This window comes from Trachypithecus francoisi, unplaced genomic scaffold (genome assembly GCF_009764315.1).
Source record: "Trachypithecus francoisi isolate TF-2019V2 unplaced genomic scaffold, Tfra_2.0 Lachesis_group5, whole genome shotgun sequence".
NCBI classification, from domain to species: Eukaryota; Metazoa; Chordata; class Mammalia; order Primates; family Cercopithecidae; genus Trachypithecus; species Trachypithecus francoisi.
The window spans coordinates 130,687,982-130,715,726 of record NW_022681470.1 but is presented as its reverse complement, the minus strand read 5'-3'; the positions used below and the strand labels follow the sequence as shown (position 1 = coordinate 130,715,726).

Sequence of the window (27,745 nt, the reverse complement as noted above, 5' to 3'; positions counted from 1 at the left end):
CCTCCTCCTCCTAGGTTCAAATGATTCTGCCGCAGTCTCCCAAGTAGCTGTGATTACAGGCGTGCACCACCATGCCCAGCCGGGAATTTTTTTTTTTTTTTGAGACAGCGTCTTGCTCTTTCGCCAGACTGGAGTGCAGTGGCATGTTCTTGACTCACTGCAGCCTCTGCCTCCCCGGTTCAAGCAATTCTCCTGCCTCAGCCTCCCAAGTAGCTGGGACTGCAGTCATACGCCACCACGCCCAACTGGTTTTTGTATTTTTGGTGGAGACGGGGTTTCACCATGTTGGCCAGGACGGTCTTGATCTCTTGACCTCGTGATCCACCCGCCTCGACTTCTCAAAGTGTTGAGATTACAGGTGTGAGCCACCACGCCCGGCTGACTTTACATTTTAAGAGCATAAAACTACTTTTCCTTGTATTTTTTTTTTTTTTTCCTCGAAGAGACATGGTCTTGCTCTGTCACCCAGGCTAGAGTGCAGAGGCTCATGATCACAATCACTATAGCCTCGACCTCCTGGACTTAAGCCATCCTCCTACCTTAGTCTCCCAAAGCACTGGGATTACAGGTCCCATCTATTATAAAATGTAATCACTCTTAATTTGTAGACATCCTTTTTTTTTTTTTGAGACGGAGTCTCGCTCTGTCGCCCAGGCTGGAGTGCAGTGGCCGGATCTCAGCTCACTGCAAGCTCCGCCTCCTGGGTTTACGCCATTCTCTCACCTCGGCCTCCCGAGTAGCTGGGACTACAGGCGCCCGCCATCTCGCCCGGCTAATTTTTTGTATTTTTTTTAGTAGAGACGGGGTTTCACCGTGTTAGCCAGGATGGTCTCGATCTCCTGACCTCGTGATCCGCCCGTCTCGGCCTCCCAAAGTGCTAGGATTACAGGCTTGAGCCACCGCGCCCGGCCGACATCCTTTAATTGATATATGGGTGACCATTTAAAGATATGAAAAAGGAGCCCATGGAAATGGGAGGAGCCGACTAAATGTTAGGTCCTGCACTGGGCTCCGATGGTCGACTGTGTTAGTCCCAGGTGAGAGCGAGGGCCTTAACACTCTGCCAGGGATGCTGGATGTGACCTGGTTAAGGGAATTGAACATGTTTTGTTCAGATGAGAGATGATTTGGGGTAGGGGTGGTGGCAGATTCCAGAAGGCCTCAAGATCTTGGCTCAGGACTGGACTGAAGGCCTTTCCTGTTGCTGGCACCCGTCTGGCAGACTTGCTCACCCCCTTGGGAAATACAGAGGGGGTTCCTCTTACTTTCCAGAGATAAGATCAGGTGACGCTATTGCAAAAGACAGCAGAAATGGACAGTGGCTACCTGGGGAAGGAGCTCAGCATTGAGTGAGCAGCTCAGAATCTTGCATCCCCCTTCTATGAAGTTTAGGATGAGGGGAGCTTCTCTACTCCGTTGCCTTGATTTCTTGCATTAGGGAAAAGGATACTTAAATTGCTTGGAAAAATTGGAGTAGTTTTGAGCTGTTTAACCAGTCTTCTGAGTTTGTGAGCTACTCTTGGTTGTTTTTTTTAAAAAACGTTTGTTTTGAGGCAGAGTTTTGCCCTTGTTGCCCAAGCCATAGTGCAATGACTTGATCTCGGCTCACTGCAACCTTGTCTCCAGGGTTCAGGCAGTTCTCCTGTCTCAGCCTCCCAAGTAGCTGGGATTACGGTCATGCACCACCATGCCTGGCTAATTTTTGTATTTTTAGTAGAGATGGGGTTTCGCCATATTGGCTTAGGCTGGCCTCGAACTCCTGACCTCGGGTGATCTGCCTGCTTTGGCTTCCCAAAGTGCTGGGATTACAGGTGTGAGCCACCACGTCGGCCTGAAACTTATTCTTTAAAGTCAATCCATTGACATTTTAGAGCTTAAGCTGCTCCAGCAGGTACCCTGTGGAGTGAAATGCAGCTGGACTTTGCATTGCCACACAGTGAAGTGACTTGTGCAGGAGATGTGTTGTGGGCTGTAGGATTCTCTAAGCAGAGCTTCTTAGTTGGTGGGCTGGGATGAGTGATGGGTGCAAACGTCCTCCTGGGTAAGTGGCCCCTGCCCTTGACCAGCTCCTTAGGCTGAGAGTAGCCTCATCTTACTCCAGTGCCCTCCACACTTAGAATTCTTACTACATGGCAGAAGCTGAAGAAGATGGGGCATCTGATTACCTCCCACCCACTATTCTGAGAAGAGAGATGATTTTTCTTGGCTCTCTCAGTCTCAGGGTATCCACAACTCCTGTGGAGAAGGGGTTCCTCTGCACACTGCACTGGAGGAGTGTTGGGCACGGTGGGTGGAGTTGACCATTCACCCTCCTGGACCTCAGGATTTATGGAAAGTCATACTGGGAACTAAAGTGGAAAGCGCAGGTTGTTGTGATTATTGTTGATGTCCTTAAACAGGAGACTGTTTATACTTCACTCTCAAAGTGTGGAGAGCCCTCAGGGGTTTCTGAGCGTGACAATCTCAACTTGAATTGGGCAGAAGAAAGGCCATTGATAAAAGGCAGGCATGAGCTAATATGGCCTTGGATTTGCCTGATGGAATAAAAAGCAGGGACAGGTGCCAGAGACACTGCAAGAAGATTGGGTGGGGATTAACTGGATACCAAGGGCTGAGGACAGTTCATCTGTTTGACAACTGTTGAAGTGCCTTCCTTGCTTGACCAGTGCTGAGCCCCAGGGGTGTCTGGTTGTGAGGGAGATTCCTGCCCTCTGGGGTCTTAGAGCCTCATGGGGGAAACAGGGCAGGATGTCATGATGCAAACCTCTGGGGCACTCAGAGAAAGGGTGGGCAGGAGAAGTGTCGGAGCGGTGGCAGCTGAACGAGAACTGGAGGGTGACATAGGTCCTTAGATTGTGTGTCTTTGGTTTTAGGGGTGCTGAGCTAGGTCCTGGAGGATGCTCTGGGACAGCATGGTGTTGGCCCTGGGCAGTCATTGTCCGCTTTCATGGCAGAGGATGCAGTGAGTAAGGGGTGGAGGCCCCATGTGACCATCAGTACCCTCATGAATGAAGGGAGCATGGCTCTCTGACCCCATCTGACCGGCCAGCTCCAGGGGCAGGTGTAGAATTTGATCCATCCTTGTGTGTCCCCCTCTCCAAACTGTAGTGCTTTGTGTTAGGTGAAAGTGTGACAAGTAATAGTTGAAAGAATGAAATATTCGAGGGACCATCTCCATATGTTGGAGAAGTTTGTTCTGCTCTGTTCCTATGAATGAAATAGCAGCAGATGGATGGAAGTTCGAGGAACACAGGCTTAGCCTGAGATACCTTTCTAGCAGTTGGAGGTATAGGGAAGAGGCTCAATGTGAACCCAGAGCCCTGGGAGCTGGTGGGGGACCCACATTTTCTAGATTCTGAGGATTTTCCAGCTTGAGGTTTTGGACGCCTTTCCAGAAAGACCCAGAGTGATTAAGACACATCTCTGAAACAACCACATGAATTATTCTAACAGCTGCTGCTTGCTGGTTTTAGGAAGTTTCCTTGTTTCATGCATTGCTCAAATGTTTTCAGATTCTAGCTCTTTTGGCAGAGTTTGGGGGAGAAGACAGGTGGGTGTCCCGCCATGACACTGGTTTTGAGAATGGGGAGGGGTTGTGGTCGCCAGAAGGAAAAGAGCCTTGGGGATTTGCCACTTGGATAAAAATGACTTGGAATCTATCTAGTGATCACCAAGACCCCAACAGGGTCATTTTGGGGTGGGAGTGAGGTATCAGATGAGTTAGGTGGGAGTGGGCTGGGATGTGGGCTGCCCACTACAGAAGGCCTCCTAACTGGGCCTGGGCTGTTTCTCAAGGCCTTTACCCTCCACCATCCTTGAATTCAGTGGCTAGGAACCTGTCCCCTCCCCCTGGTCTGTGACTCCTCATTGCCTCACATGTGTGAGCACTCAGTGCTGTTTGAGTGGAAGGAGGAAGGGATGTCTGCACACACTCCCTGTCGAGGGACCCTGGCTTGCTCCTGTGGTGCCCTAAGCTTGTGGTTGGCATGCACGTGTGTCTCACTGGAAATGAAGATGTGAATTGGTCCTGGTTTATGACCCAGGCCGGGTAGTATTTGTCTATCCTTCCAGCCCCTTCCTGCATCTTGTCCACTGGCAGACAGGGACTCAGAGGCCAGGTGGCTGTTCATGCCTGTGGAACTCTGAGGGTTTCCATGCCTTTACATCCGGGCTCAGTCCTGGGGAGTTTCTTTTTTTTTTTTTTTTCTTTTTGAGATGGAGTCTCGCTCTGTCACCCAGGCTGGAGTGCAGTGGCCGTATCTCAGCTCACTGCAAGCTCCGCCTCCCGGGTTTACGCCATTCTCCTGCCTCAGCCTCCTGAGTAGCTGGGACTACAGGCGCCTGCCACCTCGCCCGGCTAGTTTTTTTTTTTTTTGTATTTTTAGTAGAGACGGGGTTTCACCGTGTTAGCCAGGATGGTCTCGATCTCCTGACCTCGTGATCCGCCCGTCTCGGCCTCCCAAAGTGCTGGGATTACAGGCTTGAGCCACCGCACCCGGCCTGTCCTGTGGAGTTTCTAGCAGTTCACTAGAGGGTTAACATGCTCTACATCTTTTTTTTTTTTTTTGAGACAGAGTCTTGCTGTGTCGTCCAGGCTGGAGTGCAGTGGTGCGATCTCGGCTCACTGCAAGCTCCGCCTCCCGGGTTCACGCCATTCTCCCGCCTCAGCCTCTGAGTAGCTGGGACTACAGGCGCCCGCCACCATGCCCGGCTAGTTTTTTGTATTTTTAGTAGAGACGGGGTTTCACCATGTTAGCCAGGATGGTCTTGATCTCCTGACCTCGTGATCCACCCGCCTCGGCCTCCCAAAGTGCTGGGATTACAGGCTTGAGCCACCGCGCCCGGCCTTTTTTTTTTTTTTAAGATGGAGTCTTGTTCTGTCACCCAGGCTGGAGTGCAGTGGTGCGATCTCAGTTCTCTGCAACCTCCGCCTCCCAGATTCTTGTGCCTCAGCTGCCCGGATAGCTGGGATTACAGGCACAAGCCACCATGCCCAGCTACTTTTTGTATTTTTAGTAGAGATGGGGTTTTGCCATGTTGGCCAGGCTGGTCTCGAATTCCTGACCTCAAGTGATCTGCCTTCCTTGGCCTCCCAAAGTGCTGAGACAGGTGTAAGTCACCGCCCTGGATGATGCCTACCTACATCTTTGGTAGAGGAAGTTTTCCCAGAGCCTTGGGAAGGATCTAATCCTAGGACCGTCTCAGTCGGATTCTCAGTGGTACAGTGGTTCAGGTTTGAGCCTGAGCCTAGGAGGTAGCTGACCTAGGTGTAGATTCCCATCTGACTTATTAACTGTGTGACCTTGGGAAACCATCTTGACTTTTTTTTTTGAGACGGAGTCTCTGTCACCCAAGCTGGAGTACAGTGGCGCAATCTCAGCTCACTGTAACCTCTGCTTCCCAGGTTCAAGCGATTCTCCTGCCTCAGTCAGCCCCCTGAGTAGCTGGGGTTATAGGCGTGCACCACCACACCCAGCAGGTTTTTTTTTTTTTTTTTTTTTTTTTTTTTTAGTAGAGACGGAGTTTCACCACGTTGGCCAGGCTGGTCTTGAACTCCTGACCTCACGTGATCTGACTGCCTCGGCCTCCCAAAGTGCTGGGATGACAGGCGTGAGCCGTTGCGCCCAGCCCATCTTGACGTTTTTTTTTTTGAGATGGGGTCTTGCTCTGTCGCCCAGGCTGGAGTGCAGTGGCGCAATGTTGGCTCACTGCAAGCTCTGCTTCCCGGGTTCCCGCCATTCTCCTGCCTCAGCCTTCCGAGTAGGTGGGACTACAGGTGCCCGCCACCTTGCCTGGTTAATATATTTATATATTTTTTGGTGTTTTTAGTAGAGACGGGGTTTCACTGTGTTAGCCAGGATGGTCTCGATCTCCTGACCTCATGATCCCCCCCGCCTCGGCCTCCCAAAGTGCTGGGATTACAGACGTGAGCCACTGTGCCCAGACCCATCTTGACTTTTTTTAACCTTGGTTTTCTCCTCTGTCAGGTGTGTATATCTGCGGTAGTGCCTTGCGTGAAGTGCTGGTAATGGTGTGGGTTCTGTCGTGTGAAGGGTGGGTATGATGACAGCCCCTCGTGAGTGTGGGTATGATGACAGTACCTCGTTCTGTGGTTATGAGGATTAAATGAAATCAGGCATGTAACGTGTTGGCACATCGCCTGGCACCAAATAAAGAATTCAGTAATTGTTAGCCACCGTTTCCTCTTTCAGTAACAAAACCTCTTGTCAACATATTAGAGATGATTCTCTTGGTGTCCCCAAAGTTTTCAGAAGTGCACTTTCCTCTAGCAGTTTGAATCCAGGTGCCTGGCGGTAACTTTCTCAGTTGAGGGTCAGGCCCTCCCCTTCCTGCCCCAGCACTGCCTGATGGACACTGGGGGATGCTTGGACTGTGAGGATGCATGAGCAGCCCCATCCTGGGGACAGAGACATCCAGGGCCTGGCTCTCAGGCTGCATGTTAGTGCTGGCATAGGGGTTAGGTAGGGCCTGGATCTGTTTGAGGTGGCTTGAGATAGAGGAAGGGAGGGCCAGGGAGGTGAGGACAGCAGGCCTCCTTGGAGGAAGAGAAGGCAGGAGGGTCCTCCGTAAGCCTGGCCCAGTGAAAGCCAGTTGAATGGATGAGTGAACTAACATCCCTGCCCCTATGGCCCACCCTCCTCGCCCCTTCTGGCTTGTACTGTCCCTTAGCCTGTCCATACGAGTTTCCCAAGGGATGTCTTGCATGTAGGTTGGGTTGTCTAGGCAGCGCTGTGCTTCAGTGACACTTTGTGGTTGACTTGGGACCCTGACCACACTGAGAGCAGTGTGCTTCTCTGGGAGATATGGCTGGGTTCTCAAGGACCAACAGCTTAGAAGCGTGGAGGGTGGAGTGTGTGCTGGCCCTGTGTTTGCTGGCCTGCCTGCTGGCGTGAAGCCTGGTGTGTGCGGCCACTCTACTGTGTGCAAGGGAAGAAAGACATCCTAGTCTGTGTTGGACACGGGCTCTGTGTGGCAGAGTTCAGCCTCTTGTGGGGTCCCGTCTTACTCTGGGAGTGATGCAGGCGAAGTCTGCAGAGGGCCTAGCCTAAGGCTGCGTGGTCTGACATATTCTTCAGACCTTCTCTTTTTTTTTTTTTTTGAGACAGTCTCACTCTATTGCCCAGGCGGGAAGTATGCAGTGGTGCAATCTCAGCTTGCTGCAACCTCCCCATCCTGGGTTCAAGCAATTCTCCACCCCAGCCTGCCGAGTAGCTGGGATTACAGGTGCCCACCATCATGCCCAGCTAATTTTTGTATTTTTAGTACAGATGGGGTTTCACCATGCTGGCTCGGCTGGTGTTGAACTCCTGACTTCAGGTGATCTGCCCGCCTTGGCCTCCCAAAGTGCTGGGATTACAGGCGTGAGCCACCGCACCCAGCCAGACCTTATTTTAAGGCAGCGATTGTAGTGAAATTTACATTGTTTCTTATAACACATCAGCATTTTCATACTAAAGCTTCTTTCCAGCAAGGAAAATGCAGCTTGAGGCAGAAACAGCAAGCATATTTCAAGGCTCTGGGATTGCTTGCTTCCCACCGCAGGAGGCAGGCGTTTTGGCCTTTGCTATCTGACTCCTCTTGGAGCAGGGTTCCACAGGTGCCAGCCCCCACCAGCACAGTTTTTCTCCCTGCTTGCTCCCTGGAAGCTGGCTGTTGGGCCACACAAGCAGAACTCCTCCTAGCTGGCAGGGCCCCATGTCCACCTGGCACCTCCTTTCCCCAAGCCTCAGTGTCCCTTCTGTGACATCTAAGACTTCAGGGAGGCGTTGCTTCCTCCATCTTGGCCTCAGTTTATCCTGTAAGTGCTGGGGGTGGTGGTGAGGACAGTTGACAGTTCTGTGAAACACTCTGAGGAGCCCTTGCTGTTCTGGCATCTTCCAATCACACTTTTATTGTTTGATACTATGCATTGTCAAGGAGATGTGGAGTATGTGTACAGCCTTGCATTTTTCTATTCCTTTTTTTTTTTTTTTGAGATGGAGTCTGGCTCTATCACCCAGGCTGGAGTGCAGTGGCACGATCTCGGCTCACTGCAAGCTCCGCCTCCTGGGTTCACACCATTCTCCTGCCTCAGCCTCCCAAGTAGCTGGGACTACAGGCGCCCACCACCACGCCTGGCAAATTTTTTGTATTTTTAGTAGAGATGGGGTTTCACTGTGTTAGCCAGGATGGTCTCGATCTCCTGAACCTGTGATCTGTCCGCCTTGGCCTCCCAAAGTGTTGGGATTACAGGCGTGAGCCACGGCGCCCGGACTTTTGTTTGTTTTTGAGAAAGGATTTCGCTGTCACCCAGGCTGACGTGCAGTGGCACAAAAATAGCTCACTGAAGCCTTGACTTCCTGGGCTCAAATGATCTTCCAACCTCAACCTCCCGAGTGGCTGGGATTGCAGGTGCGCACCACCACGCCCAACTAATTTTAAAATATTTTGTAGAGATAGGGTCCCACTGTGTTGCCTAGGCTGGTCTCAAACGCCTGGGCTCAAAGCCATCCTCCTGTCTTTGTCTCCCAAAGTGCTGGGGTTACAGGCATGAGCCACCACACTTGGCCCATTTCTCTCTTAATTGGCCTATGCGGTGGCGACTGAGATTTGCTGATAGATGTTGCCATTGTTCATAGTTTCTTTGTTCATACTTTGCAGCATTTCAGTCATCACATGATTTTTGTGATGGCTGTGGTACATCATCAGTTTGCAGCAGTGATGAAGCTTCTGGGACTAAGAACCAGCTTGTTGGCCTGGTCCTTAGGCAAGGCCCTGAGAGTCCTGGGCTGAATGCCCCCCTGCGCTGACCACGTGGCCTTAGCCAGGGCCATTGGTGCCATGGGATGGTTGGTGGATGGCTTCAGCCAAGTCTGAGAATTTACCGAATTGACTGTTTGATTTGGCAGCTGATGGTCAGAGAAATTCAGTTCTGCCTCTTAGCAAAGGAAGCTTGGTGGATTTCTAGAATTCTGTGTTGTAGAGGGGGTGGGGGATGGTGTGAGCAGAATGAATGCGAAATGTGGGGGCTTGAGGTCTGCCAGGCCCTCCCACTTGCCTTAAACTGGACTTGGAGATGTCTGGAGGGTTGTGGGTGGACAGCACTGACCTTGCTGCTTGGCCGGTTGTTCCCCAGCCACTCTGGATTTGGATCTAGGTGGACCCTGTGGTATCCTAGAAACTACCTTTATCTTCTTTTCTTTGAAGAAACAGTGTCTCGCTCTGTCATCCTGGCCAGAGTGTAGTGGCATGATCATGGGTCACTGTAACCTTAAACTCCAGGGCTCAAGTGATCCTTCCACCTCAGCCTCCCGAGTAACTTGGGACTACAGGCATGTACCACCACAGCCAGCTAGTTTTTAAATTTTTTATAGAAACAGGGTCTCGCTAGTTTGCTAGGGCTGGTCTTAAACTCTTGGGCTCAAGTGATCCTCCCACCTCAGCCTCCCAGAGGGCTGGGATTACAGGCATGAGCCACTGCACATGGCTTTGTAAGTTTTTGTTGTTGTTGTTTTTGATACAGGGTCTTGCTCTGTCATCCAGGCTGGAGTGGGTCTTGCTCTGTGGTCCAGGCTGGAGTGCAGTGGCGTGATCATGGCTCACTGCACCCTCCACCTCCCAGGCTCAAGTGATTCTCCCGCCTCAGCGTCCTGAGTAGCTATGACCATAGGCATGAGCCAGCCTGCCCAGCTGATTTTTGTATTTTTTTGTAGAGACTGAGTTTTGCTCTTTTGCCCAGGCTGGTCTTGAACTCCTGAGATCAAGAGGTCCGCCGCCCCCCCTCAGTCTCTCAAAGTGCTGGGATTACAGGTGTGAGACACTGTCCCTGGCCTCCACGGAGTTTTTAAATTTTTTGTAGAGATGGGGGTCTCTCTATGTTGCTCAGGCTGGTGTCAAACTCCTGACCTCAAGTGATCCTCCTGTCTTGGCCTCCCAGAGTGCTGGGATTACAGGCATGGGCCATCATGCCTGGCCTGGGGCTTTACTTTTGACCCTGTGACACACATGTGGTTGGAGTCTGGGGCCTCAGAGGCAGTGACTGTGCTGTGCATTGGTGAAGGAAGCATCCTCACCTTTCCAGGAGGTTGCCCATATGACAGGTTAGGTGTTGTTCCTGCTTGAAAACCAAACTTGAGCTGGATGTAGTGGCTTGTGCCTGTAATCCCAGCACTTTGGGAGGCTGAGGCAGGAGGATTACTTGAAGCTAGGAGTTTGAGACCATCCTGGGCAACATAGTGAGATCCCATCTCTACAAAAAATAAAAAAGGTGTGGTGCAGTCAGTGACACCTATAATCCCATCCCTTTTGGAGGCCAAAGTGGGAGGATTGCTTGAGGCCAGGAGTTCGAGACTATCCTGGGCAACAATTAAAAAAACAAAACAAAACAAAAAAACCCAAATTTGAGAAAACTTGCCATAAGAATAGAGTAACTGGAGGTTTTATTTCTTGGCATGAAGTGAACAAAACTCAGCCACTGACTGTAAAACTAATACAATTGGTTGAAACATTGCAGTGTGGGGAGGCTACTTGGGTGGCAATTTGTTGGGGATAAGGCTGGCTGTCATCAGAACCTTCTGTGGGCATTCTCCTACGATGGAGGCAGTGTCTTCTGCCAGATGGAGCCTTTTGGGATCTTCCCAAATTTTTCTGTTTTGACTGGTCCTGGTCATTCAGCTGTTCCCCCCATCTCCCCTTTATTAGAGTCATCCCAAGAGGACTCTGTGCTTTGTGGTCGCAGGTCACACAGGTGCATGTGCAAAGGAGACGGCCTGTTTAGAGGTGAACGAGGTGGGAGCCCTAGATTGTTGTTTACCCCCTTTCCCCTTACTCTATTCAGGAGCACTTGACCAAGCCATAATTAGCGTGCTTTGTACATTTCCAATCTGAAATGATTGGCAAAGAAATGCCTGCTCTCTTGTTCCAGTTGGGTACCTCAGGCAGGGTCACTGGGCATTTTGTTTTTCACCCAGCATCTGTGGACTCAGCCATACAGCGGCCTGGCAGACAGCTCCCCAGTGCAGCAACTCCCATGGACCTGGCTCAGTCTACAGGTTAGGCAGGCTTGGAGCTCAGAACTTGACGGGGGACATAGTGGTTTTCTTTTTCTTTCTTTTTTTTTTTTTCTGAGACAAGGTCTGGCTCTGTCGCCCAGGCTGGACTGCAGTGGCTCAATGTCTCCTCACTGCATCCTTCACCTCCTGGGCTTAAGGTATCTTCTTATCTCAGCCTCTAATGTAGCTGGGACTACAGGTGCTCTGCTACGCCTGGCTAATTTTTGTATTTTTTGTAGGGATGGGGTTTTGCTATGTTGCCCAAGCTGGTCTCAAACTTGTGAGCTCAAGCAATCCATCCACCTTGTTCTCCCAAAGTGCTGGGATTACAGGCATGAGCCACTACTCCTGATCCCTGCAGACATAGTGGTTTTCTTTTTAATGACGTTAATTAGTAGGGGCACTATGGGTGGGTTGTCTGGAGTCTGGAGTCTCCTTTGTTAGAGTTAGATGTGATGGGAGCTCAGGGATCATACCCAGCTGTGGGTCCATATAAGGCTCCCTGTGTCTAGCTAGGGTGCTCCAGGGAGTGGATTTGGGATGTCTCTGGCTTCTATGACACAAACTTAGAGGAAAAGTTTGTGCCCTCGAGCTAGTCCATCTCCATTCACACAACAAGCATTCCTTGGCTTATGGCTGTGAGACAAGGCTAGAGTCCCCAGGAGGTAGAGTTCTTCTGCAGCTAAGAGCTGGGATCAGGCTGGCAGACTTGTCCATCTGTGATATAATATGTGGATGCTGCTGTTATCTAACCATTCCTTGTGTTTCCAGTGCTTTTTATTTTTTATTTTTTTGAGACAGAATCTTGCTCTGTTGTCCAGGCTGGAATACAGAGATGCAATCTCAGCTCACTGCAACCTCCACCTCCTGGGTTCCAGTGATTCTTGTGCCTCAGCCTCCCGAGTAGCTAAGACTACAGGCACCACCACCACCCCCAGCAAATTTTTTTTTTTGTCTTTTTAATGGAGATGAGGTTTCACTATGTTGCACAGGCAGGTCTCGAACTTCTGGCCTCAAGCGATCCACCCGCCTCAGCCTCCCAAAGTGCTGGGATTATAGGCATGAGCCACTGTGGCAGCCTCCAATGCTTTCTTTGTGCAGCTTTTTTGGGAAGCTGAGGGAAGGACTAGTTGGTAGTGAAGCACGTCAGGGGCATGGCTGAGCTGGGGAGCAGAATTTCAGAACCATGCTTTGTTTGGCGCCATGGGTATACCAGGCTCACGGCTTTTTTTCTGTACACGCTTTGGCCCCAAAGGGTGAGTGATGTGTGTGGCTCTGCCTTGAGGACATTATGCTGAGTAAGAGAAGTCAGGCTCAAAAAGACACACTTATGATTGCACCTATATGAGGTTACTAGACTCTCAAATTCTTAAAGACAGAAGGAGGAAGTGGGGTTGCCAGGGGTTGGGGACAGGGAGATGAGAGTGGGTATTTAATGGGGATAGAGTTTCAGCTGGGGAAGATGGAAAAGTTCTGGAGATGGAAGGATGATGGTTGCACAACAGTATGACTGCACCTAATGCCACTGAACTGTGCACTTAAAATGGTTTAGATGTAAATTTTGCGTACGTTTTACCACAATAAAAAAAAAATTGAACCTTTCTGAATTCAGAAATATTCTGTACCTTTATGACAGATTGTATTCTGTCCTCTCAGAATTAGCTTGGGGACAAGGGGACAAAGGGACAAAAGCACACACACTCATTGCCTACATTGTGCTAAGTACTGGGGGGTTAAAAAATTGCACGTGGTTGGCCGGGCGCGGTGGCTCAAGCCTGTAATCCCAGCACTTTGGGAGGCCGAGACGGGTGGATCACGAGGTCAGGAGATCGAGACCATCCTGGCTAACACGGTGAAACCCCGTCTCTACTAAAAAATACAAAAAACTAGCCGGGCGAGGTGGTGGACGCCTGTAGTCCCAGCTACTCGGGAGGCTGAGGCAGGAGAATGGCGTGAACCCAGGAGGCGGAGCTTGCAGTGAGCTGAGATCTGGCCACTGCACTCCAGCCTGGGCAACAGAGCAAGACTCCGTCTCAAAAAAAAAAAAAAAATTGCACGTGGTTCTAGAAGTCTCTTAATGACATCATCTTGGGATCACAATGTTGGAATGCAGATATTCTATGAATTTTCTTCAGTCCCTGGACAGGTGGGGTGATCCTAGGACCCCTGAAATCTTTAGGGGATTTAGGGAGAAACAGTGTCCAGGAACATCTGAGGTCTTTCTTTTCTTTTTCTTTTCCTTTTTCTTTTCTTTTTTTGAGATGGAGTCTCATTCTGTGGCCAGGCTGGAGTGCAGTGGCGTGATCTTGGCTCACTGCAATCTTTGCCTCCCGGGTTCAAGCGATTCTCTTGCCTCAGCCTACTCAGTAGCTGCGACTACAGGCATGTGTCACAACACCCAGCTAATTTTTGTATTTTTGTAGAGACATTTTTAGTATTTTTAGGGTTTCACCATGTTGGCCAGGATGGACTCGATCTCCTGACCTCGTGATCCACCTGCCTCGGCCTCTCAAAGTGCTGGGATTACAGGTGTGAGCCACTGTGCCCAGCCTTGAAGGTATTTCTTGTTTTCCTGTATCTGTTTGTCAGTGAGTTTCCTTTAATACAGTAGTGTGTTGGTATTTTTATTTTTATTTTGAGATCAGTTTCTAGATCTTCAGTATTAGCGGAGAAATCATTTCCTCTTTTGTTCTTGTGACATTTTCTTCTGGTGTCCTTTAATACTGCAACACATCAGGCATCTGAAATACTAAACACTTAAATGTATCAGACACTTCCTAAGGCCTCAGCATCATCTACACGTAGACATTTAGTCTCTGGGCATTTAAGATCTACAGTCAATAGGTAGTTTAGGACTGCTGTGTGCACTGCCCAGGCGGCTGCTGGGAGCCTGGGTGGAAACAGTAAGAGGAGCATCCAGATAGAGGTGGGAATATTTTGAGGAACGACATTAATCATAGTAATAAAAGAAAGAAGTAGTTGCTTCTGTTTGAGAAGCTGCCTGGTACCAGGGCCTGTCGCTGGGTTCTCAGGATGGTCTGGAGACCTGAGGGGAGTTCCAGGCAGCCAGGCAGGCTCCCTGGGAGGGCATTGGGCCCACTGTTGAACTGCCGGAGAGCCAGACTGGGCAGAATGTGCTAGGAGGAAGCTCGTGAGCATTTGGGATGGTTTGGAGGGAGACCTGGAGTGCCAAGGAGGGAGGCAGGTGTGGTGGTGGAGTCGGAACTTTCCAGAGGGCAGGACTCTGGACCCTCATGAGAACTGTGAGTGGGGGTTTTAGGGTGGGACCCAGCCTCTGCCATAAGAAAGGAGATGGGGAGTGCAGAGTGTGGGCGCCACTGACACTGGGGCAGCTCTCAATTCTCAGTGGTGGCCCGAGGGAAGCCCTTCAGACACAGGGTCCCCAAAGATCCCCAAATAGCATGCCAGGGGTGGGGCAGGAGGGGGTGTTGGTCCCACCCCGAAGCCCTGGACTCACGCCAGGGGCTGTGCACGTGGCTGTGGTCTTGCCTATCTCCATGTGGCTTCTTCCTGGCACTGATTCACTATTTTAGTTAAAGACAGCATTTGTACTTTTTTTTTTGCTTCCCGCCAGTGGTAGAAACTTCTTCGTTGGGTCCTGACAACTTGCGGAGGTCCCATTTTGTAGTCTCCTCCTCCATACCCATTTGGGTGTTGGATGCGGTGATGCGCAAGCGCCCTGTGTCCATGGAGCGTGGAGCCTTTAGGAAGTGGCATGCTCGATTTCAAGTAGCAAGTTTCAGCAAAAAGTTCCAGCATAGTGGTCCATGGTGAGGGGCTGGTGGGGAGAGCTTGCCTGAGTAACAGGTGTTTGAACTCAAAGAATGGGTGGGAGCTAGGAGGGGCTCTCCTGGCCGTGGGAACGGTGTGTGCAAAGACCTGGCACAGGGAGTAGGCAGGCGTGCTGGGTCTGAGGAATCAAGAATAGGCCAGGTGGTTGGAGTGGGAGCATGGAACGCGTATTCTTCTTCACGTGCATGTAGCTCATTTGCAGCTGAAGTGGGCCGAGCCTTGAAGGACGTGGTGAGATGCTGTGACGCTGGGGGGACCTGGGAAATTAAGAAGGGCTGTGCTGGTTCGTTATGGGCAGAAGATGGTGGAAGTGGAAGACAGCCAGTACATGCCTTAGGCTGCTGGCCTGCCCCTGCCTGTCTCCTCCCTCGAGGAGGTTGTGGTTCCCGTAGCTGAAGGAGGAGACAGGCAGGGGCAGACCAGGGGCCTACATCATGTACTGGCTGTCACCCTAATGGGAATCTCAATTTGAGAGCAGAGGTGGGAACTCCAGCCTCCAGTGCCAGCTCTGGTTGCCAGGGATGGGCTTGTGTGACCAACCTCACGATTGGCTCTTGGTTCTCCCGGGGCTGATTCTCCACATCTCTAGTCTGCCAAGCCATACTCTTCCCCGCAGAGGGTTGATGGGGCCCTGTGCCTTGGGGAGAGCGGGGACTGCTCAGGGACCTGCCTGAACACCTCAGTGTACCTCTCCCCTGACTTGTTGGCGGCAGCTTGCTGCTGTGGCTAGGGCTACCTCTGTCTTTTTACTGAGTAGCTCATCAGGCACAGTTTCCTCTTGATCTGCCTTCAGATCTCAGTATTGGGATTTGGGCCTTACTGTCTCTGTTGTTGTAGGTGGAAACAGCCATAGACAAGTGTGTTCTCAAGTACTGACATGGCTGTTTCCCAGAAATACTTTATTTACTAGGACAGGTGGCAGGCAGTAGTGTGCTGACCCCAGACTGGAAAACTGGATCTGTGGCCCCTGCTAATTCTTCTCCAGCCAGCCAGCACGTAGTATAACAGCCTGACTTCTGGGCTTCCTCAGGATGATCTGCTGTTGCCTTGCTTCAGTTTTTTCTTTTCTGATTGAGCTGGGGACTTCCCCACATTGATAGTTTGGTGGGACCATTAGCAGAGAGGGTCTGGGTGACGCTGTGAAGGGGGCATTCAGTTTGTGTGGGACTTAGGAGGGGGCGGGAGAAGGTGAATGATGGTGTTGGTTTCACCTTGGATGTTGTTGGTCATGTCATGTTCCCAGGATTGGACTGGAGCCAAGCTGTAAGTCTTTGGGTGCAGAACTAGTTGAAAAATTCTAGAGACAGCATAAGTGTTTGGTGACTACAGATGGTGATAGGTCAGTGGGTCTGGGCCCAGGGAAGGGACAACGGGGCTTCCTGGGGGCACCTGGTAAAGCCTAGGCTTCCCGATCAGGTGCTGACAGCCCTGTACTGACAACCGCTGTACCCATGGCTGGTACAGAGACATCATCACTGTAGCAGCCATGGGTGCCACAACCCCAGCATCCCCGTAGAACCGGAGTTCCCCAGGTAGTGGCCAGTGTCAGGCCATGTGTCCTTCCCTCAAATTAAAAGGACCTCGCTTGCCTGAGCTTGAGAGGATAAAATGGCAAGAAAGGACTTCTGTTGCCCAAAGTGTAGTGACTTGATTTCATGTAAATTGCCATAGCTACCTTCTCACCAAGGCTGATCTTCCCTCAGTTTGAGAAGTCCTTGCCTTTGGGTGGGTTGTAGGGTAGGGTTGTGTGTGTGTAGTACCCAGGTGCAAGGTCAAAGCCAAACCATAATGATTTATCAAGGGAGTGGAAGAGTCACTTATGAGCTAGTAATTGTGCACTTAAGGATTACTTGATACTGCTTTAAATGTATGGGTTGGAAATAAAAACAGTAAAAGCTCTCTGAACCCAGCCAGTGCAGGATGGATGGCAAAACAGTCCAAATGATAGATTAGTGGAAAGTGATTACAGTGTACTTTCAAGAAATGCTGCTAGTTGTGATCATGCTGAGTGGTCTTCTGCTTGGTCTCCTCCTTTGTGAATCTTGCACTGATTGTATTGCGGGGCTGCTGCAGTGGGCTCCTCAGATCGGCCCCTTCTCCTTCGGGATTAAACTACCCCTGCTTGTCCATTCAATAAATATTTATTAAGTGGTCTGGTGCGGTGGCTCACACCTGTAATCCCAGCACTTTGGGAGGCTGAGGCGGGTGGATCACACGGTCAGGAGTTCGAGACCAGTGTGGCCAATATGGTGAAACCCTGTCTGTACTAAAAATACAAAAATTAGCTGGGTGTGGTGGTACGTGCCTGTAGTCCCAGCTGCTCGGGAGGCTGAGGTAGGAGAATTGATTGAACCCGGGAGGCAGAGGTTGCAGTGAACTGTGATCGCGCCAGTACACTCTAGCCCGGGCAACAGAGCCCATATGGGCTCAGGTGATCCTCCCACCTCAACTTCGAAAGTAGCTGGGACCACAGGTGCACGCCACCACACCCAGCTAATTTTTAAAATTTTTTTGTAGAGATGGGGTTTTGCCATATTAGCCAGACTGGTCTTGAACTCCTGAGCTCAATTGGACTGCCTGCCTTGACCTCCCAAAGTGCTGGAATTACAGGTGTGAGCCACTGTGCCTGGCTTTCTTTCTTTCTTTCTTTTTTTTTTGAGACGGAGTCTCGCTTTGTCGCCCAGGCTGGAGTGCAGTGGCCGGATCTCAGCTCACTGCAAACTCCGCCTCCCGGGTTCACGCCATTCTCCTGCCTCAGCCTCCCGAGTAGCTGGGACTACAGGCGCCCGTCACCTCGCCCGGCTAGTTTTTTGTATTTTTAGTAGAGACGGGGTTTCACCAGGTTAGCCAGGATGGTCTTGATCTCCTGACCTTGTGATCCGCCCGTCTCAGCCTCCCAAAGTGCTGGGATTACAGGCTTGAGCCACCGCGCCCGGCCTGTGCCTGGCCTTCTTTCATTTTTTCTCGTTGTTTCGTTGTAGGTTCTTTATCCTTAAGTATTTCACCTTTTTTGTGCTAATGTAAATGACTTTTTTCAGGTTTTGAGTTCTGATTGATTGGTGCCTGTGTGTAGAAACACAGCTGATTTTATATATATAGACCTTGATCCTGCAACAGATCCTGCAACAGCACAGGATACCTGCTTCTGAGGCTTTCCACCCTTGGGGCAGACAGGCCTCGGATTGGCAGATACAAAATAATTAGGACTAACGCTGCCCATTGGGTTTCTCGGCCTGAGTGGGGCTAAAAAGAGTGGCAGAAAGGGTTCTTCCTGAGGAGCTAGCCCTGTGCCTCATTTAGGAGGTGCCCAGAGGTCTTTCCATGGAGTTCACCGGTGTTGTCCCCTGTTATTTTTGCAAGTTCTCCTGTGGGAGTGTTTCTCACCATCCATCAGCTGTGAATTGCTGTGAACCCAGTTTAAAAATAAAGGTTTTATATCAGAGCAAGCTCCTGGTAGTCATGTGGGTGCAAAGAATGACAACAGAAGTGATGTTGACACTATTTGGCAAGTACAACTGACAGAACTGCTTGGGAGTCTAGGATTTGGCTGGTTCCTAAGGTTCAGCCTCGGGCCCACAGCCCTGGACGTCTGACGTCACAAAACGGAAGTGGAAGTCCGAGGTATTCTCTCTATGACCTTGGAAGAGAAGTTCCTGAACATTGTTGAGCCTTAGTTTTCCTGTCTATAAGACAGGCAGCCTCTTCCTCTCTGGACAGCATCCCATGGGGATGACCATGACCTTTGGTTTTGGAGGTGAAGCCCTCTCAGTCTGGAGGGTGAAGTCTGCCCATTCCCAGGCACATCATGCCCTCATCTTGAGGATAAACCTAGTACTGCCTCCACCAGGAATGGTGGCTGGTTTCCCTGGGGTCCATGACAGAGAACATGATGGTGGGGAGGTTACATTTGGAGAATGAGACCTGGGTGAACCCTGGGTGCTGCCTGTGTGCTCTGTGACCCTGGGCAAGTTCCTGAAGATCAAACATATCAGATCCCTTATCTGTAAAATGGGCATGATCCAGGAACCTGCCTCTATGGTTGCCTTGGAGATTCAGAGATGCTATGTGAGCACAGTACCTGGAACTAAGTACCTATTAAATGCTAGGTGTTACTGTTTCTGGGTTGTTTTTTGAGACAGGGTCTCACTTTGTCGCCCAGGTTGGAGTGCAGTGGTGGGATCTGGGTTCACTGCAGCCTCAACCTCCCGGGCTTAGGTGATTCTCCCACCTCAGCCTCCCAAGTAGCTGGGACCATAGGCACACACCACCACATCTGGCTAAGTTTTGTATTTTTTTGTAGAGACAGAGTTTCACCGTGTTGCCCGGGCTGGTCTCAAACTGCTAGGCTCAAGCAATCATGCCTTGGCCTCTCAAAGTGTTGGGACTACAGGCGTGAGCCACCGTACCTGGCCTATTTCTGTTTTTAATGTCATTACTATTATAATAAAACCGTGGGCCGGGCACGGTGGTTCGTGCCTGTAATCCTAGCCCTTTGGGAGGCTGAGGTGGGTATATCGCCTGAGGTCAGGGGTTTGAGACCAGCCTGGCCAACATGGTGAAACCCCATCTCTACTAAAAATACAAAAATTAGCCGGGCATAGTGGTGGGCACCTGTAGACCCAGCTACTCTAGAGGCTGAGGCAGGAGAAGCGTGTGAACGTAGGGGGCAGAGGTTGCAGTGAGCCGAAATTGTGCCACTTCATTCAAGCCTGGGCATAAGAGTGAAACTCCGTCTGGGTGGGGCAGGGGTGGGAAACTTGAGCCGTTTATCTGTATTCGGTAGTTGAAAGACAAAAATAATTGTATTTCATCATGTAGTTGCTTTTTTTTTTTTTTTTTTTTTTTGAGGCGGAGTCTCGCTCTGTCGCCCGGACTGGAGTGCAGTGGCCGGATCTCAGCTCACTGCAAGCTCCGTCTCTCAGGTTTACGCCATTCTCCTGCCTCAGCCTCCCGAGTAGCTGGGACTACAGGCGCCTGCCACCTCGCCCGGCTAGTTTCTTTTTGTATTTTTAGTAGAGACGGGGTTTCACCTTGTTAGCCAGGATGGTCTCGATCTCCTGACCTCGTGATCCGCCCGTCTCGGCCTCCCAAAGTGCTGGGATTACAGGCTTGAGCCACCGCGCCCGGCCATGTAGTTGCTTTTTATGTCACCATCTGTATTGGTGAAGACAGTGTCTGGGATGTTGGTGTTTATTGGTTAGCACTGTATTGTTTCATACCTCAGAGATCAGCAGAAATTTGTCTCCTTCTTCTGTCCCCGTTGTGGAAGGTAGCTGAGGCAAAACTCTGGAAATCTGAAATTTTGCTATGTAATTCCAGGGGTTAGAGACATTTTAGAAATGCCAGTATGTTCCAGAAACCTTCCTTGGAAACACAGTGTTTCTTTCTCTGTCCTTCGCTTTAGGTTGGTCAGCACGTTGTCTCAAGTAGCCTTTTGACGTCGCCGTGGCCATGGCCAACTGGTAGGACCAGCACCCCATACCCCGAAGCCAGGTGAGTGCTTGGGGTATAGTGTCTGTGGAGTGAAGGTTCCACGCATTTAGCAGGCTTCAGTCAGCTTCTTGGACACTTTAAACTGAGTGCTGCTTTAGCCACCTGCTGGAGAAGATGGAGGGAGGCAGGCCCTCTGGGATTGCACACTGCGCCATCTGTATGGGGCTGCCTGACAGGTCTCAGGTCTAGGGGAAAAAGAAACCATTCTAATTGGTCATTCATTTGAAAACCCTAGGTCTAAATAAGATGAGCCTGTCCTCTCTGAGGGGCAGGGGCAGAGGATAATCCTGGCCAGTGGCCTTTGCCCTCTGGCCATTCCCATGATTTCCCAACACTGATAGATGCCGTTAGATTTTTTCCTTCATCACCGCGAAGCCCAGGGGCCCGTACTGGTTCTTGGAGCTGGTTGCCCTTACCTTGCCTCATGCCTCATGGCAAAGCTGAGCTTTTCCTGCTGCGTGGAGCTCTTACACGGAGACTGTCAAGAGCTGTCCAGACCTACCAGGGCATTGCTGGGTACCTTGGATTTTCTCTGTTACCATCAAGCCTGGTCAGTGATATTTTGGCCCAGGGCTACCTACCTGGAGAAGAATGCAAAACTGAAAGATGTCTTAGAACTTGGAGGCAGTCCCTGGGTCAGCTGCTCCATTTGATAGACAGGGACACACATGAGCCAGAGTTGACAGGTGACTTGCCTCGGGGTTCATGCCCCATCGAACAGGATCTTGCCGGCCACGCAATGTGAGATGTGGCCGCTGTGCTGACCATGGCATAGAACAAGTGTTGCAATCAGTTTTGTGAGGTTTCAGCTCTTTTCTTCATATGGCAAGAAAATCTGGGCATGGGCAGGTGATTCGATTGTCAGGAAAACATTTCCAGAACGTCCTCCAAACAAAACGAAACTTTCCTGATGCTTACATTTTTGTTTTTTATGTTTTGAGACAGGGTCTCACTCTGTCACCCAGGCTGGAGTATAATGGCATAATCATAGCTCACTGCAGCCTCGAACTCCTGGGCTCAAGCTATCCTCCCCGCCTCAGGCTCCTGAATAGCTGGGAATACAGGCGTGTGCAACCACAACCAGCTAATTTTTGTATTTTTTGTAGAGACGGAGTTTGCTGTGTTGCCCAAGCTGGTCTTGAACTCCTGGCCTCAAGCAAGTCTCCCGCTTTGGCCTCCCAAAGTATTGGGCATACAAATTTTTGGGGGTGTAATTTGCATACCATACGAGTCACTCATTTAAAGTTTGCAATTCATTTTTTTAAATATATTCAAGAGTTCTACAACTACCACATTTATTTAATTCCAGAACATTTTCTTTACCTCAAAAGGAAACAGCATGGTCATTTGCGGTCATTCCTCATCTTCCCCCCTCCCCTTTCTCCTGATGACCTCTAATCCACTTTCTGTCTTTGTTGATTTGCCTGTTGTGGACATTTATTGTAAGTGGACTCTTAACACTTGTGTAAGTGGCCTTTTGGGTCTGCCTTCTGTTAGTCAGCATGTTTTTGAGGTTCATCCACATTGTAAGCATGAATCAGTGCTTCCTTCTTTTTTATGGCTGAATGATACTCCATTATATGGATGAACCACATTTTGTTTATCCATTCATTCAATGATGGACATTTGAGTTGTTTCTACTTTTTTAGTTATTGTGAATAGTGCTACTTTTAACATTCGTGTACAAGCTTTTGTTTGAATACCTGTGTTGCGTTCTTCTTAGTATATACCTAGGGGTGCAGTTACTGGATCATACAATAACTTTCTGTTTTTCAGGAATTACCAGACTGTTATCCATGGTGTCTGCACTATTTTATGTTCCCTCACACTTACACAGGGCTCTCAAAGCTCTTTGGAGACAAGTTTGGACTCTAAGTCTGTGCCAATTTCCTACAGAGAGTTGAGACTTGTCAGAGCCTATTACTTGGTGCTGTTATGCTGTAACTACTATTTGGGAGATGTCAGGCATTAACAGAGACAGAGAGGAGGACTAGGGACCCAGAGTCGCAAAGCCACATAGCTGTCATCATGTTTGCTCACCTCCTTTTTGGAGAAAGGGTCTTGCTCTGTCACCCAGACTGGAGTGCAGTGGTGTGTTCATGGCTCACTGAAGCCTCAACATCCTGGGCTCAAGCGATCTTCCCACCTCAGCCTCCCAAGTAGCTGGGACTACCGGGTGCGGGCCACTGTGCCCAGCTTGAGCTCATCTCCTTTGTTGAGGGGTAAGCCCCACAGCCAGCCCAGGGAAGCAAGCGACTGCCTCTTGTCCTGCAGCCCAGGGCATTGTCTGAGGGCAGCAGGACTGGCTTTGGTTTCTCCCAGACCCCAGGCGGGGTACCCACCCCTCTGCCTGGTCCTTTCTTAACTCAGAAGCACATGGTCTAAGCAGTAGGTACTTGTTTAGTGAATAAATCAATGGAGGAGACCTCCTTCTTCTCTGTTGCCAGCCAGCAGGGAAGACCTAGCCATAGCATTCAGGCAGTCAGTTTGGGAGTTCACAAGGGAATTTCCAGAGGTTGCCCCAGGTTTTCCTTTGACCTGTGCTTGAAGGGACTTGATAGAAGATAGAAAAGCACAGGCCTGGCCGGGCGCGGTGGCTCAAGCCTGTAATCCCAGCACTTTGGGAGGCCGAGACGGGTGGATCGCGAGGTCAGGAGATCGAGACCAACCTAGCTAACACGGCGAAACCCCGTCTCTACTAAAAAATACAAAAAACTAGCCGGGCGAGGTGGCTGGCGCCTGTAGTCCCAGCTACTCGGGAGGCTGAGGCAGGAGAATGGCGTAAACCCGGAGGCGGAGCTTGCAGTGAGCTGAGATCCGGCCACTGCACTCCAGCCTGGGCTACAGAGCGAGACTCCGTCTCAAAAAAAAAAAAAAAAAAAAAAGAAAAGCACAGGCCTATAAACAGTCGTGGCACACAATGCCTAGTGGTCAAACAGGCAGAAGCCACCCTTGAGTAATTATTTCTTCAGTATTTATAAATGTGTCAGCTTGTATGCACTTTTTGTTGTGGATGTGTAAGACAGCCCAGCATATTGATTGATTTTAGGTTTTCTCCACAAAATGCAAGTTTCACGTACTCTTGGGTGTGTCTCACTCAGCACCAGCCCACACGTGCTTTCATTGGAAGTTTTGGACTGTGATCGGCTGGACTGTCCCCATTCCTGTCACCCAGGACCACGTGGGCATGGTGGAGGGAGCAGGGCTGGAGGAGGGCTGGCCCTTGGTGTGCCCAGCAGCTCCTTTCCGTGCCTGAGGCACACAGTCTACACACAACACCCGCTTGTGTGTACATTTATTCTTGCGGGCAGAGGGGCAATCTTGCCTGCTCGTGGACTTGATGTCTGCCCTTGAATTTGGCCTGTCAGGTCTTCTTTGTTAAACAGGCACACACTGCCTAGTGCTGGGTGTTAAGGATCAAAAATGGATGTGACCATGGAAAATCAGATTGCATCACAGGACAGGTAATGCACATGGGCCTTGACCAAGATGTGAATGATGCACAGTCTTTCTGATATAAGAATCCTGCACGTTGGAGCACCATCAAGACATTTCTGACCTTTCAATTGGCAAGCACCTGGAGTAGACACTGTTCTAGTGGTGTGAGTCAGGTAGTGCCATGGTAGTTGCTTCTGGAATTCACACCTCCTCTCGGGTATTTGCAACATCTAGCGCAAGGACAAGTGGCCAGGCACCGTGGCTCACACCTGTAATCCCAGCACTTTGGGAGGCTGAGGCAGGTGGATCATTTGAGGTTAGGAGTTCGAGACCAGCCTGGCCAACTAGGTGAAACCCCATCTTTACTAAAAGTACAAAATTAGCTGGGTGTGGTGGTGCACACTTGTAATCCCAGTTACCCGGAAGTCTGAGGCAGGAGAATCCCTTGAGCCCGGGAGGCGGAGGTTGCAGTGAGCCAAGATCATACCACTGCACTCCAGCATGGGTGACAAAGTGAGATCCTATCTCAAAAAAACAAAAAAACAATGATATGTGTTTACTCTTTGCTCCAGCAAATCCACTTCTGGAAATGTGTCCCAAACATGGTTAGAAATAAGGAAGGATTGTGACAAGGATTGCGTTCATTACAACACTCCAGAAACAAACAAAGCTGTGGGAATGACTTAGATGTGTCAGTGGCTGGACTGGGCAACTTGTGGTGTTGGCTCTGCCTACAGGGTGGTGCCTGAGCCCTTGAGTGAAGGGAGGAGTAGGTGATGTCTTCATTTGTGGTGGTGACAGGATTTCTAGTTGAAATGACAAGCAGAAAAAAGAACAATGTAAAGGAAGAAGAGATGGAGTGTGCTTGTCACTTACCTAAGGAAAGGTAGGGGGATTTGCTTATCTTTTATTTTTACAAACCATAAAGGAACCACATGGTCACCTTCAGGAGAAGGGATGGAGAGGGCACTGGAGCACTGGGAGACTTCTTCACGTGTCCTCTCTTTGTAGCATCATGTACAGGCTTTACATAATTATAAAACAAAAGCCAAGTGGTGGCAGTGGAGGGGGAAGCAATCCCTTAAGAACCAAAGACAGGCCAGGCGCGGTGGCTCAAGCCTGTAATCCCAGCACTTTGGGAGGCCTAGACGGGCGGATCACTAGGTCAGGAGGTGGAGACCATCCTGGCTAACATGGTGAAACCCCATCTCTACTAAAAATACAAAAAATTAGCCGGGCGAGGTGGCGGGCGCCTGTAGTCCCAGCTACTCGGGAGGCTGAGGCAGGAGAATGGCGCGAACCCAGGAGGCGGAGCTTGCAGTGAGCTGAGATCCGGCCACTGCACTCCAGCCTGGGCGACAGAGCGAGACTCCGTCTCAGAAAAAAAAAAAAAACCAAAGACAAAAATGAATGAATCTAGGTGCATGTCAGTTATGACACACATTGGTGACTTAACCTCTCAGGACTTATTTCTGATAACTTTAAAACATAGTAGTTTGACTGTAAATGTTTTAGTGAGATATCCAATAGGGGCAAACAAATTTCTTTCTTCTTTCTTTCTTTCTTTCTTTCTTTCTTCTTCTTTTCTGTCTTTCTGTTTTCTGTCTTTCTGTCTTTCTGTCTTTCTGTTTTCTGTCTTCTGTCTTTTCTTTCTTTTCTTCCTTTCTTTTCTTTCTTCATTTCTTTTTTTTCTTTTTTCTTTCTTTCTTTCTTTCTTTCTTTGTTTTCTTTCTTCTTTTTCTTTCCTCTTTCTTCCTTTCTTTCTTTCTTCCTCCTTCCTTCTTCCTTCCTTCCTTCCTCCTTCCTCCTTCCTTCCTTCCTTCCTTTCCTCCCTCTCCTCTCCTCTCCCCTCCCTCCCTCCCTCCCTCCCCCCTCCCCTCCCTCCCCTCCTCTCCTTTCGTCTCGCTCTGTCACCCAGGCTGGAGTGCAGTGGTGCAGTCTCAGCTCACTGCAAGCTCTGCCTCCTCGGTTCACACCATTCTCCTGCCTCAGCCTCCTGAGTAGCTGGGACTACAGGCATCCGCCACCACGCCTGGCTAATTTTTTGTATTTTTATTTTTTTTATTTTATTTTTTTTTTTCAGACGGAGTCTCGCTCTGTCGCCCAGGCTGGAGTGCAGTGGCCGGATCTCAGCTCACTACAAGCTCCGTCTCCCGGGTTCACGCCATTCTCCTGCCTCAGCCTCCCGAGTAGCTGGGACTACAGGCGCCCGCCACCTCGCCCAGCTAGTTTTTGTATTTTTTAGTAGAGACGGGGTTTCACCGGTGTAGCCAGGATGGTCTCGATCTCCTGACCTTGTGATCCGCCGTCTCGGCCTCCCAAAGTGCTGGGATTACAGGTTTGAGCCACCGCGCCCGGCCAATTTTTTGTATTTTTAGTAGAGATGAGGTTCACCGTGTTAGCCAGGATGGTCTCAATCTCCTCACCTCGTGATCCGCCCACCTCGGCCTCCCAAAGTGCTGGGATTAACGGTGTGAGCCACCGCACCCGGCCAAATTTCTTTCCTTCCTTCCTTCCCATCTTTCCCTTCCTTCCCTTCTTTCTCTTCCTTCTCTTCCTTCTCTTCCTTCTCTTTCTTCTCTTTTCTCTTCCTCTCTTTCTTCTCTTCCTTCTCTTCCTTCTCTTCTTCTTTCTTCTTCTTTCTTCTCTTCCTTCTCTTTCTTCTCTTCCTTCTCTTCCTTCTCTTCCTCTCTTTCTTCCTTCCTTCCCTCCCCTCCCTCCCCTCGCTCTGTCACCCAGGCTGGAGTGCAGTGGTGCGATCTCGGCTCACTGCACCCTCTGCCTTCAGGTTTCAAGTGGTTCTCTTGCCTCAGCCTCCCAAGTAGTTGGGATCACAGACGCCTGCCACCATCACAACTTTCTTAAAATCTTCAGCTGTTTTTGGAATCCTGGTTTTGGTTTCAGGGTTTAGCATTATTCCTGTTATATATTGTAGGAAAAAACAGGTAATTAATGTTATTAAGAACCAAAATTTACCACACAAAAGAAAAATGCAAATATAAAACCCAAAGCACTAGCTTTTTTTTTTTGGCAGGGTCTTGCTCTGTCACTTAGGCTGGAGTGCAGTGGTGTGATCATAACTCACTGTGCCCTCTGGCAGTCCTTCCACCTCAGCCTCCCAAGTGGCTGGGACAACAGGTGCACCACCATGTCCAGCTAATTTTTAAATTTGGGGTTTTTTGTTTGTTTGTTTTTTGTTTTTTGAGACAGAGTTTCACTCTTGTTGCCCGTGCTGAAGTGCAGTGGCACGATCCAGGCTCACTGCAACCTTCGCCTCCTGGTTTCAAGCGATTCTCCTGCCTCAGCCTCCTGAGTAGCTGGGATTACAGGCATGCACCACCACGCCTGGCTACTTTTGTATTTTTAGTAGAGACGGGGTTTCTCCATGTTGGTCAGGCTGGTCTCGAACTCCGACCTCAGGTGATCCACCCACCTCAGCCTCCCAAAGTGCTGGGATTACAGGTGTGAACCACTGCACCTGGCTAAGACCTGAAGTACTTTAAATAAAATGCTTAATTCTAATTCTGCCTGGGGAACGTGGTAATTATGTAAGACACTTCTGGGGTTGTATCGAAAGGACCCACAGAGCCCCCACTGGCACGGATGGGACAAGTGAGAGTGAACAAGAACAAGGAGCCCTTGAGTTAGATGTGTTAAAAATCCAAGGCTGGCTGGATGCCGTGGCTCACACCTATAATCCCAGCACTTTGGGAGGCTGAGGCAGGTGGATCATTTGAGGTCAGGAGTTCAAGACTAGCCTGGCCAATATGGTGAAACCCTGTCTCTACTGAAAATATACAAATTTAGCTGGGCGATAGTAATGCCAGCTATTCGAGAGGCTGAGGCAGGAGAATTGCTTGAGCCTGGGAGGCCTGGGAGGCGGAGGTTGCAGTGAGCCGAGATTGCGCCACTGCACTCCAGTCTGGGTGACAGAGTAAGACTCTGTCTCA

At 50.0% G+C, this 27,745-nt stretch overlaps 1 protein-coding gene across 9 annotated transcripts in view; it reads left to right on the top strand.

Moving 5' to 3' along the window:
• The window catches only part of GATAD2A (GATA zinc finger domain containing 2A), a 129,856-nt gene that overhangs the window by 33,862 nt on the left and 68,249 nt on the right, over window positions 1–27,745 (top strand). For 4 of the 9 annotated variants that reach the window (XM_033200362.1, XM_033200364.1, XM_033200360.1 and 1 more), the window contains exon 2: window positions 20,269–20,357. The exons of the other annotated variants lie outside the window; for them this stretch is intronic. The gene's annotated coding sequence lies outside the window, so the exon portion shown is untranslated. The remainder of the gene's footprint in view (window positions 1–20,268; window positions 20,358–27,745) is intronic. 9 annotated transcript variants of the gene reach the window in all.